General features: G+C 44.2%; 1 protein-coding gene across 1 annotated transcript in view; it reads right to left on the bottom strand.

Annotated features, from left to right (window-relative positions):
• LOC111982726 (synaptotagmin-1) overlaps positions 1-3,201 on the bottom strand; it is a 217,136-nt gene extending 213,935 nt beyond the window's left edge. Inside the window, exon 1 of the mRNA XM_024014340.2 lies at positions 2,879-3,201. The gene's annotated coding sequence lies outside the window, so the exon portion shown is untranslated. The remainder of the gene's footprint in view (positions 1-2,878) is intronic.
• Positions 3,202-18,824: the final 15,623 nt, after the last annotated feature.

An 18,824-nucleotide genomic window follows, 5' to 3' on the forward strand; every position in this document is an offset into this window, starting at 1 on the left:
GGCCTCTTGCCCTCGTGATGTATCTGGCCCATGCAGAATGGTTAGCCAACTACAACCTGCTCTGTGATCATCTGTCTTTGTCGTTGGTTTGGATGTGAAAAGGTGCTCTATGATTCTTCACACTCAAGGAATCTAAAATGCATTGCTTTTTATAGGTGGCTATAAACACTTTTTTAGATGAAAATAACAGCCCATTCCACCTCTCAGACAGACACACTCAGACACCGTCATATCTGTACAGGGCCGGCTGTACAGTGGCCCCACCTCTTGACAGCTGAGAGAAAAATATATGTTTTAAAGTGAATTTCCTGCAATTCTACAAATTTTGCCATGGGGTGGAGATACATTTTTTTGTTTTAAAGCTACTGTAATTTCATGCAATTCGACACATTTTGCCATGACTTACTGCTCATGTTGCTTATGCCTGGAGCCAGTTCTGTATCTGTACCATCTAGCCAGCAGACGTGAGTGTTTCTGAGGCTACTGTGAAGTTGCTTTTGCCTTTGACATGGACAACCGAATCAGCTGCAGAGAGTGAAAGGTGAGAGGGACGTCAGGTCTTGATATTGGAAGCATTCCTCATTGGCCAACGCCGAGACACAGGCCACTTCATGAGCATGTCATTGATAGGTGCACTTCCTTTCAGAGCAACCTGCTGCCAAACGGCCGCACAATGTCGAATCATAATAGAGACTATTTTTAACCGCCTGTTTTGCTCCGACAACAGCGCCCTCCCCCTCCTCCCTCTCACCTCCTCTTCCCCCTTCTCCTCCTCAATCCCCAGCTCTCATTAACAACAGCTGTTTAAAGTAAAGAGCTCTGAGCAAACACCAAGTCATCCTGCCAGCCGGCCTTTATGACCCAGAAGCCTGGGGTTTTGAAAAGGCAAACCCAAAATAACCATGGCTGAAACAAAAGGTTAGGGCTGGTTGCACATCAGGCTCGGGGCAGCAGCCTCCTAGTCCTCATTATTTGCGATTTAACGAGGATGATAAAACATGATGCTACATCCGGCGACAGAGGGGATGCTTGAATTATTTAAGGTCAACATCTGCCCCTCCCTCTCTGGTTGGGTTGTTGTTGCTCTCACGAACATTGTCTTGTTAGTGTTTCTCGAGGCCTTATTGGATTACTGGCCTAATTGGCCTTATTGTGGCGGCAGGTAGCAAAGCGTTGGGCCTGTAACCGAAAGGTTGCTGGTTCAAATCCCAGAGGAGACTAGGTGAAACAAATCTGTCAATGTGCCCTTGAGCACGGCACTTAACCATAATTGCTCCTGTAAATCGATCTGGATTAGAGTGTCTGCTAAATGACTCAAATATACATGTAAATGGATGGAAAAACCATGTCACACAGATCTACCACAACAGTGTTTCCTGTATTCCCATATGACCGATGAATGGCAGAAGTATTCTCTGCCTGTTGTGTTTCAATAAGCCATCACAATAACACAGTGCACATGGCGTCCACCAGCTAGAGACCAGCCCCATCTTCCCCTATCACATCTGATTCAGTTAGTGGTTATGAAACGAAGCGTCTGCAAAGCTCTCCCAGACAGTATGTAAACAACAAGCTGCTGTCTGGAGAAATGGGGAGGTAATTGTGATTTGGGAGAGGTGGAAGGAAGGGTGGGAGGGTGGGGGAGTGAGGGCAGGAGGGAGAGTTGCTTCCCTTCTCGCTACTATCACCTGGCAACAGTTTGACATGGGCACCTCCCGGCTAATGTATTCACAGCGACCGAGGGAGGCTGGGGCTGAGAGGCTCAATTGCATGAGCCCAGGGCTACAGCTGAGCAAACCCGCTTGGTAGTCTCTCTCGGGTGGACTCTCATAGCAACGGGCTTATCCATACCACCTGAGATACGAGGTAATAACGGGTGGGCGGGGAAACGGGCGGGCGGGGAAACAGGCGACCTGTGCCCATGCCTTGTTTGTCAGAGAGAGAGCAACAGTACAATAACTAGGGATATGCTTGACATGTTTCAGACTGGGCTCAGTGCATGGGGATATCACAGTACGTGTGTTCACTGTGACAAAGGCCCCATGGTAGTGGACCTGACACCACCTGAGAGTGATGTTAAGAAGCTATCCTATTGGGGGTTTCCAACAATCACGACAATGACAGATGTTCGCAGCTCGAGGGCTCGCAACGTTTTTTCAATCTTATCAACAGCGATAGACTGCTGTGCAAAGAAGATACTGAATGTATATGATGTTTATCCCACACACCTGTGCAGAAACAGGAAGCAGCACAACTAAGGGGTTAAAGGATTGAGAGCGACGTCTGGCTCCCTATTCCAAATGGCATTATAGCTCTTTTCCAAATCAATAGTGTGCTCCGTTCCTCCCTAAGCAAGTCATGCCAAAGATAAACCCGTCACGTGACGGATGGAGGAGGAAAAGACGGAGCCACAGCCGGGCCATTTTATCTGATGGTGAGAGGGATTAGCTTCCCCAGGATGAAAGCAGCTGCTCGTCTTCCGCCCCCTTCCCTCCTCCTCATCCCTCCATCCATCCACCCAGACATCAACACAGTGGTCTCTGTTTCCCAACCGGAGCCGTGCCTCCAGCTACCCACCTCTCTGCTTATATCACCTCATCTCAACCTGTACACACACTGCCATCTCCTAATAACCACGGCAACACCTCGCCCGCTGGGGTGCAGCCACACAGAAATGGGCGCCAAAAATGGTGCCACGCCAAAGCGGTGGGAGTTGTCAAAGAGTAGACTTCCCCTGCCCCTCTCCCTCCACTCCTCTTCTCAATATCAATCAGATAGCAATCACACTCACCCAAACAAACACAGCTCCTCCCTCACCTCCACGCTACTCATGCCCATAACTTTTGCGGTACCCCAGAAAGGGAATGTCTCATTTTACCTGGCACAGCATGCTGTCAGCTCCCGATCTGTCCGTCCGGATGTGGAGAAGATCTCATCTGGAGGGAACGAGGGAGTCTCTGGGAGAGAGAGAGAGACAGAGAGAGGAGGAGTCTTAGACAAAAGGAGAGGAGGAGGAGATCAGAGAGGAGTCTCCTGTTGCTAATGCTGATGCTGTCACCGTCTGCCGCCTTTATTTTGTGGCCAGAGTTGAGGGAGCAGTACGGGTGGCGCTGTATTATCCCCCGTTAGAAACGACAGTGGATGCACCGAGCGCTGGGCTGACAGAGAGAGAGAGTGAGGGAGAGGGTGAGAGGGAGGAGGTGGAGAAAGAGAAAGAAGGGAGAGACTGGGCTGTTTAAGCGAGCCGTCGTCACGCYGCAGTTCCTTCGGAATCCCTCAAGTGAGAGGGGCGCTACATCACAGAGTCCTTGGCTGTGATTGGTTGAGCCGAGGGGAGATGCTAGGGACGGGGGATCTGTCGTGCTCTGCTCTGGCGCTGGTAAAGTAAGATGACCCTTTCAGCACACATAACATCCCCTCCTGTGTCTGAGCCCACCATCGTAGGGCACACCATCAATGACAAGCAAGGACACTCCCAAAAATCCCCCCTTGGGAGCTGTGTGTCTGTGCGTGTGTGTGCTTGCGAGTGTGTGAAGGGAGAGTGGTTTCAGTATGCATGGAAAACCCTGTCTTGCCTCTGCACACACACTAAGACATACTGTACATTCACACGCATGCACGCACGCACACACACACACACACAGGTCCCATCAGATCATGCCCATGAAGGAGACATGATTTCCCCAGAGAGGAAGGGAGGGCTCATCCATAGAGGAGCTTGAAAAACTCTGCAAGGCAATCTTTCATTAAAATGATGAATGGGTCATGACTCTGACCCAGACACTAGGAGGGGGATGCTTATTCACTCCATGTTATACCAGCCTGCCTTCATTCATTTTGAAACAGCCTGGAAGGAGATCAGCAACACCATCTAATAAGTGCTATCCTCTGGCCTGCTCTGTATCCTTCAGGAAAGTTATTTGAWGAGGATGTGTAACACTGGGRACCATGATAACATTGKTGAAKMTATATATTTTTACAGGAAATTGCATACAATACRTCATTATGCAACATACACATTATTCCCTCGTGGATCTTTACGTTTATAAGGAGATGGAATTCACGAAGGAAATATACAGTAGTTCACCGTTCAAGAAAGTGTTCCTCTGTGCCTCGTATCAAAATCTCTGAAATACCAGGAAGGAATCAATAGGGGATTGAATGAGGAGCAGGGCTGGCTGGGCTGAAAGGTCATGATGGAGGGCTAAGCAGGAGAGCGCTCTGACTCCTTTCATGTTCCCACACACACAGTGTCAAACACAGCCTTGGGGCATTCTGGGAGTGAAAAGGGGCTAATCTCAATCTGGAGATGTCATATTGAGCGGCAGCCGTCTGGCTTCCACCTCATCTCTCCTGTGTGGGTGTGTGTGTGTGTGTGTTCTTCATCTTCCCCATTTACTGATTCTCATGATGTTTACTACATGATTTAAAGGCATAATCCGTTGAAAAGAAAATAACAATTACTATGAACAGCACGAGTAAAATCATTTCATTTCAATAACTTTTCAATGCATTATCAAAAGGGCTCTAGTTGAAATTCAGAAGACAGAGGGGCAAACCAAGTTGTCATTTCTTCACCTCAGAGTGAGATCCACAAAATCACCTCACCTTTAAACAATTTGTATAACTCAAATGTTCCGGTATAATTAGAAAATTCTCATCTTTCTCGCCATGAGTTCTTACATATGTGCATCACCGCACCAGAAAAGTGGTGGTGTTTTGAGAGAAATACATTTTGCCTATGGTTATGCTATAATGAGGATTAACAGTTTAAGCATGTTGACAAGAACAACCACTCCACCAGGTGCTCTATCAATTCCTCCATATTGATATAATGACATCATTCCCTCATCACAGAGTAACATAGTTCATTGATCATTCTCGTGGTTCCGGCAGGGTGTGCAGACACAGAAACAACATGCATCAAGAGGTGTTAGTCATTTCCACCTGGCGGTGTGCTGATCAGAAGTAGCTTCTGTCTGTGTCTTTGTGTGTCCCCTCTGGCGTGGCGTGGGGGAGAGTGAGTCATTCAGGAGGAGAGGGAAACAAAATAACTGAATCACTATGAACAGTACGAGTAAAATCATTTCACTTCTATTACTTTTCCATGTTTTATTCATTCAAAACGGCTCTAGTTGAAATTCAAAATACAAGGGGGCAAACCAAGTAGTATTTTCTGCACAGAACTAGCCTGAGTGGGTGAATGGGCGTCATGTTTAATAACGTAGCTGACCCTTTTTAGGATTTACTTTGACATCGGCCCCTGCCAACAAATATGTTACATACAGTATGCATGTAGATACACTGTGCATCTTCAGTTAGAAGCCGTTAGACGCCGTTAGAACAACTGCTTACCTCGTACAGATAGTCATCACAAATACCTACAGTACACTCTCAGCAAACAGTCTCTGTGCACTCGGGGATGGGGGAGTACCAATGGAAGTCCTCTCTAACTAACTTTGGTGTGTAGCACCAACAGCTGCCTGGTCAGTGGCTATAATAACATGATGACAAAAGCTAGTCCTTCAGAATGGTAAAGATCAGTCGCCATTTTAGCCAAGAAGATTATTGGTATAGATGACCTTGGCAATGACAGCTTGAACCCCCCTCCATACAAATGTCAATTTGATTTCCTTTGCCTTTCAGTCTATATCTTTACTCTACATAAGAAGGTCATTTACATGAATACAGGCACATGACTATATCTACTAGATTTTACAATGCACATCAACATAACTGGAAATCAAGCTTCCCCTGGTCTAATTCATTCACAAAAGGCAATGAACATTTTCATATGCAAGCCCCATTACATCCAGTAATTGCCCAATGTCCAATTTCCTCATAAGACACTCGTTCGAGAATCACGATTTACAACCATGATTCCCAAATTCCAAAGCTTCTCTCTAAAGGTGAGTCACCAAGCTCCCTGCTGAGCTATCCCCACCTCCCACACTCCAAGGTCATCCTCCTACCACACACCACAGTTACACAGAGCCATTAGCAGAGAAACATTAGAATATTCATACTTACATGTAATTGCCTTGGAACTTTGCGGCCATTCAAATTCCTCATCTCAAACTGAGTTCACTGAACTGTGTATTGGACAATTCCACAGTAACACAGTGACACAGACTCAGATTGTTCACTTTTTTGTTGTTGTCAAACAATAAAGAATGATTGCAAAGTTAAACAAATCATACAGCACCACGCACAAGAACTACTTTTAACAATTTCCACAGAAAATTTTACAAAAACAAATTTACTTGAAGAACGATGATTTGTGCTGTTTGTGCCGTCATTCTCTTACAAAACGTTGCGTCTGCACTGTTCTTCAAGTAAATGTATTTTTGTAAAAAAAATCTGTAGCAATTGTTCCAAGTAGTGCTAGAGTAGTGCATAGAGTTGTATTTTAAAGTGAAGAATGTGTTACTCTGTTAACGTGGAATTGCCCTACTATATTATTGGCTTTGGCCATAGATCTCTGTGCTGATTGTAGAGGGGGGGCCGGACCCATCCCATTTGGAGGCCATACGGCAGCTCAGTGGCTCTGGGCTGAATCCCCGTCAGCAGAGTTGGCCTGGCTGTGCGCTCACCAGGGGGACACCAGCCTGTACCCTCCCCGCTGGCCATCACACATTAGCCTGGCCCAGCGGCAGCCTGGCCAAGCCCCAGCCAACACCTAAACCCACTACGCTCCAACAGGCCTGGCTGGCCCAACAGTAGATTTCTGGAGGTTAGACTTCAGAGACTAAGAGGGAAGGGGGGGGGGGGGCAATATGAGGTTAGCACAGGGTTGACGTAATGTCATTCACCCCTAGTTGTGATTCCACAGTCTGCAGTCACATGGTCTCTATAAATTTAATTCCCTGACGAGAAAATCAAAGTGACAATATTAATCATGTGGTGGGGGTAAAAAAAATGACAGACTAATAAAAAAGTTAATTATCCCCCCTTCAGCCATCTGCACGGACAGATTACTGTTTGGCCCAGTGGGTAATGAAAGTGTGCATGCCTGTTTCTGCATGCAGTCATCAACAGCCAATCCGTCCGCAGACATCTGAAGCCTTTCTGCCCTAATAGAGAAAATATACAACCCAATAAAACTGTCACAGTCTTCATTTCATCACCTCAGAGTGAAAACCACAAAATCACCTTGTCAGTCCTGAGTTGTGTGGGTTCATCACGATTTTTTAATAATTTGGACAACTCAAATGTTCCGGTATAATTTTAAAAATGTAATCCTTCTCGCCATGAGTTCTTATGTGCATCACCGCTCCAGACAAGTGGTGATGTTTTGAGAGAATTACATTCTGCCTATGGTTATGCTATAATGAGGATTTAGGTTTGCCGTTGCCAGACAACCTTAGAAGAATGCTTTCAACGTCTCAATTTAAGCATGTTGACAAGAACAACCATCTCACCAGGCGCTCTATCAATTCCTATTGATATAATGACATCATTCCTTCATCACAGAGTAACATAGTTCATTGATCATGCTCGTGGTTCCGGCAGGGTGTGCAGACACATAAACACAGGCATCAAGAGGTGTTGGTCATTTCCACCTGGCGGTGTGCTGATCAGAGTAGCTTCTGTCTGTGTCTTTGTGTGTCCTTTCTGGCGTGACGTGGGGGAGAGTGAGTCATTCAGGAGAGAGGCCTGCTTGGCCTGCTGCACGGGACACAGGGACGGTGCGTCTCTCACTCCATTGTTTACAGATCCGTGGCATACCCGGTCCGGTCGACAGCCTCTGACAGCCTGATGGATGATGTGACACGGCAGAGCGCCATGTCACCCCCAAATCTACCCAGGGGGGGGATGTGGGATGGGGGGGTGTAGGGGTGTAGGTGGATCAGGAGGTGCTGGGGGGACATAAAGCACCCCCTCCCCCCACATACAGCATAGACGGCGGGGCCGAGTGGGCGGCTGTCAGCACGCATGGTTGTCAACGGCTGGATGACAAGGCCAGACCTGCCCCAGATGATGCTGCGAGGGAAGCGAGGGAGACGAGACGGGCGACAGGCGAGAGGACGAGAAATTACGAAAACGAGGCCAAATGCATCTGCATGGAAATGAGAGCCGCAGTGTCCAAATTACACATCTGAGGTCTTCTCTTTGAGAGGCACAGCTTCCCCATCAGGTGAAGGAAGTAGAGGAAATTGAGACCACAGTCAGAGTAGCAACACGGCCTGTCAAGAGGATTACTGACCATATTTCCATCGGGCAAATGGCATGCATAACTAATCTAGTTTTCCTCTCCACGTCGATGCTTCCTTACTCAGAATCGCACCAGAGGTGACTCAGCCTATGCATGTTCCTCGGATACGCACACAAACAAAACAACAGCCACGGACTACAATAGATTCATTAATTGCAAACGAATTAAGAGACGGTTCAAGCGATCAACATTGCTATTGAAGTATTCTTTCTTCCAATCAATATGATGTCTCCAGGAACATCTTAATATGTATGAAAAGCGGAATGACATCAAAATGATGAACTGTGATCGATGCTCTTTTAGATGAGACATTGTTGTTGATCTATGAAATTCATAGACCTTTAAATAATCCCATCATCGCCCTGTCTTATTAGTAATGCTCTGCATGCTGTTGGCTCAACCCATCGGCCTTCACATTGATCTGTTTTGTCTAGCAAAGCACTCGCTCACATAATTAAACCCGTTTTACACAGAAAAGACACAACAGAGAGAGGTCACCGGGGTTCAAACCCCAGACATAATGGGTAAGGTGTTCAACGTGACACACATTCTCCACGGACATAATACTGACAAATAATTACAAGAATTTCTAAAGCTGAATTGATTTTTCTATGAAACATTATTTGATTCCCCCAGAAGGACAGGGATGGATGGTTAGGGAAGAATGTTTGGCTGGAAACCATAGAATTTACTAGCCATTAGGAGTGACATTCAGATTAGAATGTTGGGCTTTACAGTCATGTTAATTGGATGTAGGTTTGGGTAATATACCGTTTATACTGTGTACTGGGGTATTTCAAAAATACCTACACTACCGTTCAAAAGTTTGACCTAGAAATGTCATTTTTTTTAAAGAAAATCAAATAGTAATCCAAGTTTATCCTTTTAAAAGGCTAATTGATCATTAGAAAACCCTTTTGCAATTATGTTAGCACAGCTGAAAACTGTTGTTCTGATTAAAGAAGCAATAAAACTGGCCTTTTTTAGACTAGTTGAGTATCTGGAGCAGCAGAATTTGTGGGTTCGATAACAGGCTCAAAATGTCCAGAAACAAAGAACTTTCTTCTGAAACTACTGATAGGCATCAACAGGAGTGTTAGGAAATCATTCAACAGCAAGGTTCCAAACTGACATTCCAACTGAATTTTAATCATTTAAATTTAAATCATAATTAATTTTAAGAGGCCATGAGTTTACCATTTCCTGTAAATTAGGCAAAGTGTGCTTGAAGTCAGCCAGATTGGATTCCACTTCCAGGGCTGTGCATGATACACTCCCAGTAAACCTATACTCTCTCTTCCTTCCAATCAAGGTGACCCCAGGTACGCACTGGGTCAATGAGGGCCCACCGCTCCTCAGGCTGTTTGACTTGCTAATCCTCTCTCTCCCTCCGTATATCTCTCTTTCTCTGGTCTCTCTGTGTGTCTCACTCTCTCTCTATTTTACTGTCTCTCTCTCTCTCTTGCACTCCCTGTCTCTCTCTCTCTCCCCATCTCTTTTCATCCCTCATCTAGGGAGGCTGTGTCGCTGTGCTGGGATTTTATTGGCAGATTACTAATACTAATCGTTTATTTTTGTCATATGGAAATTGAGTTCAGGAAATGAGCCATTAGACGAAACGTGAGGCAATCCTCTGCATGCACAATGTGCATGATTGACTTAATGGGGAGCTGTCATTATTATCTTGTCTGTCAAGTAAACAAGCAGCAAATACTCAAAGGAGAAGCTCCCTTGAGATGAAGAGCCAAGGTTACTCAGGTCATTAAATGAAATGATCACAATCATATCGCATTCTTCTTCTCTAATGCCAGATAATGTATATCATTTGGAGTGATACTGGCCATATTGACCGCTAATAATTTGCCATATCTTAAAGGTAGACTCAGCAAGATGTTGTTGCATGCACTACATTACAAACACAAAGTCTGGCATTGTGCTCATCTCAATAACTGCAGTGCTCTTCGTTGCAACATCGTTTCACTGGGTCTACCTTTAAGGTAAATCAGATTTACACCAAATGCTTAGAGACAACTGCAGGTGGTGGGGGACTACAGTAGCTTTAAAGGGTTCAATCCTCTTAAGGGTATACCGAGCACACAGGTCTTGAACTGAAGGCCCACCTCTGATGGCGGGGAGCCACTTCTTATTATCAGTGGATCCAGACCTCCAGCCACCTGATCTCTGCTCATGCCCTTAGAGATGAGCCTGCAGTCACCATATACCCAGGAGGCTCCACAGACATGTGCATCATATACAATTGACTTGTCTGTCGTCTCAGCCCTCTTTAGGAGAGGGTCTGCCTGAGAGCAGAAACGTTCTTCAGGAGGCATATGAAGATGCCTCCCACTTTTGCCCTCCAGCCCAAATCCAAGTCCAAAGTGCCTGTAGTGTGCCTTGCTGACAGTATTGATAGGATGTTGTGTTTCAGTTCATACCAAACAAGAGGGGTTTAGATCTACATTGAAAACATAGGAAATCCTATGTTAAAATCCTAACATAGGAAATCCTATGTTAAAATCCTAACATAGGAAATCCAACCAACAGTTGATGGAAAAAAATCTATATTTTGAGTTCCTTCTCCTTCATAGGACCACAGGTAATGTATGATGGCATATATTGAAAAAAATTTTTTTTAAATATTGTTGTTTAACAGGAGAAATGTCATCAAAGTAACAATTGAATATAGTCATGGGCAATGCCAAGCCTTTACAAAACAGAGGCTGAGCTGCCCGAATTGGTTACAAGCTTACATAAACACAGAGAGAGCTAACAGGCAGGCCTAAGGTTATCCCCAGCAGAACACTAAAATATTCAGATCCATGGATTTGATCAGGCCCTCTCTGAGAGTGTCTTAATTGCACATTCCCTGCTTCCAAAACTTGCCCCCGGAGGCTCTTTATTGAAAGTGGATGGTTTAATGAGATGTGTAATCACATTATGTGGTCTTGAGATGTTTGATGGCTCATAAAACAAACAATAAGGTACAGATGTAGGATCTTAATTAGAGACAGTTTGCTACAGCAGGAAAATAATCCTGCATCAAAAGGAAATGTGAATTATTATGTGGATAATAACATTTTCCTGACATTTTTTTGAAGGGGTTAATACATTTTTCATTAGGGCAAATCAAGTCTGACATTTTAAAGTGGAAATTACAAACTTTAGAAGCGTTTTTAAACCTTGAATAAACTACAAGTTAGCATTCTCATCAGCAGAAAAACTTTGACCAAATTAAGATCCTTTTATGAGCCGTTTCCGGCCTCCTCAGGCTCAGCCTTACCCTGAATGTTCTGGACTCTTTAGTATGCTGCCTGATGCTCATGGTCATTTCCATGTAAAAGGACCCATGAGAATCAACATGTGAAGTTTATAGGAGCATACCAACGTTGGTGTCCTATGAAAACTAAGAGTCTGTATTTTTGGGAAACGAAGGCATAGATATGTTTCCTATAAACAAGGGTTTTGATTTCTGGTCACACAGATGGGAAAATGGGTCTTAAAAAACATCTACGATAAAAGTCTTAAAATGTATTAGAAACACATACAAACAGAATAATGTTGAAGAAAAGATCCCTGCCAACTAATATCAACATTTATATTTAGATTTGCAGAAATGATTTGCCTTCCATAAGTTTAAGAAATATTGTCTAGCGTTTTGTCATTCTGTTACCAAAACCCCACATATCTTTAAGATAGTCTAACTTCTCTCCTCCGTGAGGAGGGAGCATTCTGAAAGTTCACAGAAGTAACAAGTAAAGGCAAATATAACAATTATTAAGTGATTAAAAGGAGTCCCTCTGTTACTAAATCGGTAATGGAGTGACTGAAAAATCTGTTGCAGTAGATCACAGTAGAGCACAGTAGAGCACAGTAGAGCACAGTAGATCACAGTAGAGCACATTACAGCACAGTAGATCACAGTAGAGCACAGTACAGCACCGTAGATCACAGTAGAGCACAGTACAGCACAGTAGAGCACAGTACACCACAGTAGAGCACAGTAGAGCACAGTAGATCACAGTAGAGCACAGTACAGTATACTACTCTATTGGACTGTAATATACTCTACTTTTCTTTACTCTACTGTCTTTATTTTACATTTATTTAACTAGGCAAGTCAGTTAAGAACAAATTCTTATTTTCAATCACGGACTAGGAACAGTGGGTTAACTGCCTTGTTCAGGGGCAGAAGGACAGATTTTTACCTTGTCAGCTCGGGATTCGATCTTGCAACTTTTCAGTTACTAGTCCAACTCTCTAACCACTAGTCATTTTCTATCTTTACTTTTACTCAAGTATGACAATTGAGTACTTTTTCCACCATTGCAAATGTGGTCTTGTTTGGGGGAAGATTTCATTACAATAATAGCCAGTGTGTAGAATAATACCCAAGCATGAAAAAGAGTCTTTTACATTTGTCTACCTTTGTGTACTTATTTAAGATACATCACAGTGAAGACAATGACATTCATAATTATGTATTTCTGTATAGTACAGATCAAAGACCCATGATGTCATTCTGTTACCGTCATTCTGTTACCAGATTTTGATCCACTTCACTTACTGTAGTTCAATAACCAACATAAACTCAGCAAAAAAAGAAACGTCCCTTTTTCAGGACCCTGTCTTTCAAAGATAATTCGTAAAAACCCAAATAACTTCACAGATCTTCATTGTAAAGGGTTTGAACACTGTTTCCATGCTTGTTCAATGAACCATACACAATTAATGAACCTGCACCTGTGGAACGGTCGTTAAGACACTAACAGCTTATAGACAGTAGGCAATTAAGGTCACAGTTATGAAAACGTAGGACACTAAAGAGGCCTTTCTACTGACTCTGAAAAACACCAAAAGAAAGATGCCCAGGGTCCCTGCTCATCTGCGTGAACGTGCCTTAGGCATGCTGCAAGGAGGCATGAGGACTGCAGATGTGGCCAGGGCAATGAATTGCAATGTCCGTAATGTGAGAAACCTAAGACAGAACTACAGGGAGACAGGACGAACAGCGGATCGTCCTCACAGTGGCAGACCACGTGTAACAACACCTGCACAGGATCGGTACATCCAAACATCACACCTGCGGGACAGTTACAGGATGGCAACAACAACTTCCCGAGTTATACCAGGAATGGATAATCCCTCCATCAGTGCTCAGACTGTCCGCAATAGGCTGCGAGAGGCTGGACTGAGGGCTTGTAGGCCTGTAGTAAGGCAGGTCCTCACCAGACATCACCGGCAAGAACGTCGCCTATGGGCACAAACCCACCATCGCTGAACCAGACAGGACTGGCAAAAAGTGCTCTTCACTGACGAGTCGCGGTTTTGTCTCACCGGGGGTGATGGTCAGATTCGTGTTTATCGTCGAAGGAATGAGCGTTACTGTACTCTCGAGCGGGATCGATTTGGAGGTGGAGGGTCCGTCATGGTCTGGGGCTTTGTGTCACAGCATCATCGGACTGAGCTTGTTGTCATTGCAGTCAATCTCAATGCTGTGCGTTACAGGGAAGACCTCCTCCTCCCTCATGTGGTACCCTTCCTGCAGGCTCATCCTGACATGACCCTCCAGCATGACAATGCCACCAGCCATACTGCTCGTTCTGTGTGTGATTTCCTGCAAGACAGGAATGTCAGTGTTCTGCCATGGCCAGCGAAGAGCCCGGATCTCAATCCCATTGAGCACGTCTGGTACCTGTTAGATCGGAGGGTGAGGGCTAGGGCCATTCCCCCCAGAAACTTTTGATTTTGACTCCCCCTTTGTTCAGGGACACATTATTCCATTTCTGTTAGTCACATGTCTGTGGAACTTGTTCAGTTTATGTCTCAGTTGTTGAGTCTTGTTATGTTCATACAAATATTTACACATGTTAAATTTGCTGAAAATAAACACAGTTGACAGTGAGAGGACGTTTCTTTTTTTGCTGAGTTTAGATTTTTTTCAAAATCAAGGTGTCATATTAATACTGACACCCCATTCTCTCTGCAGACATCTTTGAATCTTAATTTGGAGTAGATATTTAACAGTGTTTTGGAAAATGTGGTTGCATAAAAAAACTGGAGATTTTACTGTCATTCTGTTACCAAACTTTGCATCTGCTCTGATCCTCAAGTAAATGTGTTTTAGTAAAATGTTCAGAGGCAATTGTTAAAAGTAGACTTCTGCATATTCTGTATGTGTGTGTGTGTGTAAAACTTCACAATCAATGGTTTTTGCTTGGCATATATTTTCGGGTGAAAAAGTCAGTCCCAGCATCACTCTGTGACTGTGGAATTACCCTCATGCATTAATAATGAGGACTTAGCTGGGGCAGGTGGGAGCAGTGTACAGACTGCATTTCTATTCATTAGATTAACGGTTGAGTGCCTTAGCGAGACTCTCAGGAGTCTCATCATCACTCCAGCAGGGGCTCAATGCCCCATTTGAATGAATGCATAGGGAGGTGGACATGGGGTACAGGAAGGACAGCAAAATGGCTGCCATGGGGAGGTGCATGTCATATACATGTATCTGCATAATGACACTGTCTTTGGTCATGAAAGCAGTATTGTCTGAGACCTGAGAGTGGCGCCTGCACAATATGAGCATCTATTGGCCCTAGTCCTATAGGCTAAAGTGAAACAACCCATTCAAACTATTTTAGCAGACGCTTTTAGCCAGAGCGACGTACAGAAGCAATTATGGTTAAATGTTTTGCTAAAGGACACTTTGACAGATTTTTCATCTAGTCAGCTCGGAGATTCAAACCAGCAACCTTTCAGTTAGCGGCTCAACGCTCTTAACCGCTAGGCTACCCGCCTTAATTTCTTAATTTTAATCTTAATCAAACCATTCCTGTGGCAACTAGCAGAGGAGGATTCCCATTGATGGGCGCATAGCATAGTACAGTAATGGGATGAGCCTCATTTACCTGACAGATACTAATTACAGCACAATGCACATTACTATGTCACTGACGGCACTGGAATCAATCTATTGCTCAATGTTGAAACTCCTCCTTATGGCAGCCATCGCTAACTGGTGATTTAATCCCCTACTTCCCTCCAGCGAGTCTATTTAGAGTTATGGGCATTATCCCCATTGTATGTTGGGAGTGAGGTTATTTTTAGGCGGGTAGACACGTGATCACACCAGCTAGCTCGAGATTTAATTATGGCTCTCGTAACGAGAATACACGGCATGTGGAGTCACACAGCTCCAACATGCTAGACCCACACAGCCCAGAGCCTGAGACAAATAACTACTATCCTGTAGCTTTCAGTATATTCAGAAATACTCAATAATGCATGGCTATCTACAGACATTTTAGTCATTTCCTACGCCCTGAGGCTCTGTCAACCAACAGGCTAGTAGTTAATGTAATGGCACTGGCACTTCCTCCAGCGAAGTCTGATGGGAACCGTGATGCTTGGGGAGCCCCTGGGCAGTACACCGCCTTTACTGTAAGACAAACACAAATTATCTTCATCTTACACGCCCCAGTGAACAGATATTACCCCAGTCAACCACTGTCATGTTAACTCTCTGTAGTTTAGCCTACACCCCTCTGTATGTGGTATTGTACTCACTCACCTCAACACAGGTTTAGCATGGACAAGAGAGGTCATTACTTATCAATACATCACACTTCTACGACAATGTCTGTGCTGTAAAAAAAAAGAAAAAAAAAGAATGCACTAACAAACAACAAACTGCTCTTAATGCAGAAGTTTGTGCCAGACTAACACCCTCACACACTCCTGTAGGGATCGAAGCTGATCTGAGGCCAGTACAAATGAAACGGGTGTTTAAGTAGAAATGACAGAGATGACTGACATACTATAATTTACCGATGCGACTCTATCCATAATTTACCTCATTACATGGCACAAAGGGGTCATTACTCAAAAGCGCTCTATTAAATACTTTTGTTTTATAAGAATGGAGGCTTTGTCACACATGGCATGCTTGAGAGACAACTCTGTCATTTAAATTTCAAATCATCGGTGGGGGTTATAGTGGGCGGCAAGCATGGTCAACTGCTTCTGTTAAAAACAGTCACAACTCCCACACCTGAGAGAAAAATGATCTAAACCTGGGGTGGTGATTTCCTGCGGAACAATGAGAGAGATGTGTTCACTGTCAGTCACTGCACTTAAGGGGTGGACCTCTCATTATCTCTCTCGTCTGAAGCTATAATCACCAAGCAGATTGTCTGGTGTTTTGCAAAGTTCAGCAACAGGAGCAGCAGTTTGTGATGAAAATGAAAGTTCAGGTGTTTCATGAATAAGGTAAATCGGTACATTTACTGAGAGCGTGCTGACGCACACATGCTCTCCCTTTTGTTTATCTGTTGAATTAAGAAGTTTGAGCAGGTTTTCTTAATCTCACACAGATGCAGCAAAATACTGATGGGAATTGCGGCGTATTGCCTCACTATGGGGGATATTAAACCACATTAATTTCCAGCCGAATAAATTTCCATATAGCCTTTCCTCTTTCTCACCATTTGTCTCTCACTGTATTGCTGACTGACATTAGCAGATGTATTTCTGCTTTCTCCATTTGCATTACAACTACTCAGGCTTTTAGTGCATCGAAAAGAAAAAAAATTATAATGGCAAAACAGATTTGCTCCATGTTCAGACCTTTTACTAACGGAAAGGCTTTCAAAGCTTATTTTTACACAAATTATTCAAATACAAAGAGGAACGTCGTCTTTCATAAAACATGAGTTTCAGTGGAAGTCCCAGACCACTTTATAATGCCATTTTAAAGTGGGCTTCATATACACTAAGTGAGCTTCATATACACTATGCAGCAATGACAGGATAAATAGCAACCCACTGTGTGTCGACATAAAAACATGCTTAGGCGGCATGCAGACACGTCCACGTCGCTCAGGGAGAGAGAGAGAGAGAGAGAAAGAAAGAAAGAGAGATAGAGAAAATTAACAGACATCTCCTTGGAGGCCCTGAGGCATTGTTCGAGAAACCCTCTCCACCGGCTTCCTGAGACACAATGTCCCAGCCTCATTTCAATTACGAGATGCCAACTCATGCAGATCGATAAGTGGCTATTATGAAATTAGCCAGTGATAAGCCATTCATTTATCTGACAAGACTGTGGCTGGAAAGCAGTGCCGAAGGAGGAGATGGTGGCAGGAGAGAGGACACAAATGCAGGGGGACAACACAAGGCATGAACCGCTGCTTTAACTATCTGGTACAAATGGAACTGAATGCGTATTGTACTCAATATATTTTAAATGTTAGATGTGGGTTACTATAGATTGGCTTGGTATACTCTAAGCCTAACTCGTAGCTTCGAGCAAGTACAACGACTAAGGTAGATGTGATCTTGGGTATTTTGTACCTCAGGCACAAGGTGCCCTTTCTTGATCCGCTGTCAGAGAGTCAGAGAGGCAGGGTTTAAACCTGCTTAGTTATGCTTCTAATCAGATAGATCACATAGTCGCTCTCCTTCTCAGTGTTCAACGTACGACCAGACAAGGTCTAAGGGTGGCACAATGCCTCAATATTCAGGTCTTAAACAGGGATGTTGATAAGATGTATAACATGCATCATCTTTTTGCTGTGAAATACATATTGCTGTATGCTCAAAGGCATGCTTTCAGTCATTCTTTCTTAAAATGTCTTGGCATCCAAACAATCCTTTTCATGAATGAATTCACATCACACAAATACTCACAAGGGGTAGAATAGCATTTAATGGTACAGTTTTCATGAACCTCGTCAACCACAACAAACATTGAGTCATGATCCCATTTCCCCTTCTAACTCTCACACAGCAGGCAAATCAGAGTGTGAGGGTCGACTGATTGCAGCTTTGCAGCCAGTCAGCTGGAGCCGCTCAACCACCATTGTCTAATCACCAGAATGCTCTCCTACAGGGTTGTGACTAGATGGAGTACAGCTACAATCAGAAGTGACTTTTCATAGCAGGTTAGGAAAGCATTCAATCTAACGCTAACCTTTTTCCTAACCTTAACCTGATTCTCAAACCAACTACGTTAATTCTCCTAACCTGCTATGAAAAAATCACTTCCATTCATCGCTGTATATCACCTAGCCAAAACCCTCCTGTAGGGGGCTGTTCCTTTCTGCTGCAGAGCCACCGAGGGATGTGGGTACTGTATACCCCACAGTCAAGCTCCCCACTGAAACCTATACCTAAAAACCCAGAGACAAATGTGTTTTGAGGGCACACTGGGCCAAGTCACAAGATCAGACGGACACACTCGCTATCCTCGCCTCCCAGCTGTGCACCGCTGCACAATGGCATTGTGGGAGAACACTCCCTGGGCTGAGAACCTACCTGATCCCCTAAGCTGAGCGAACGTCAAGTCCTTAGATCCCATTGCCCCATATCCTGCTACTGCCAAGTCCATCTTCCCCTGGTACATGATTGTCTGTGGAGTGGCAAGTGGATATATCCCTTTCAAGTCCTTTTATGACAGAGCATAATGGCCATTCTATACAGGCTATGAAGTGAACAGCTCGCAGGCCTGAGAGGATATCTCAGCTGCAGTCATCGAAGGAGTGTGTTCAAAGAGGCGGTGATGACCTGCAATTGTTTGGCTGTGGAGTCGCACCCTAGTCAACTGTGCACT

The sequence above is a fragment of the Salvelinus sp. IW2-2015 genome, linkage group LG3 (genome assembly GCF_002910315.2).
Source record: "Salvelinus sp. IW2-2015 linkage group LG3, ASM291031v2, whole genome shotgun sequence".
NCBI lineage: Eukaryota > Metazoa > Chordata > Actinopteri > Salmoniformes > Salmonidae > Salvelinus > Salvelinus sp. IW2-2015.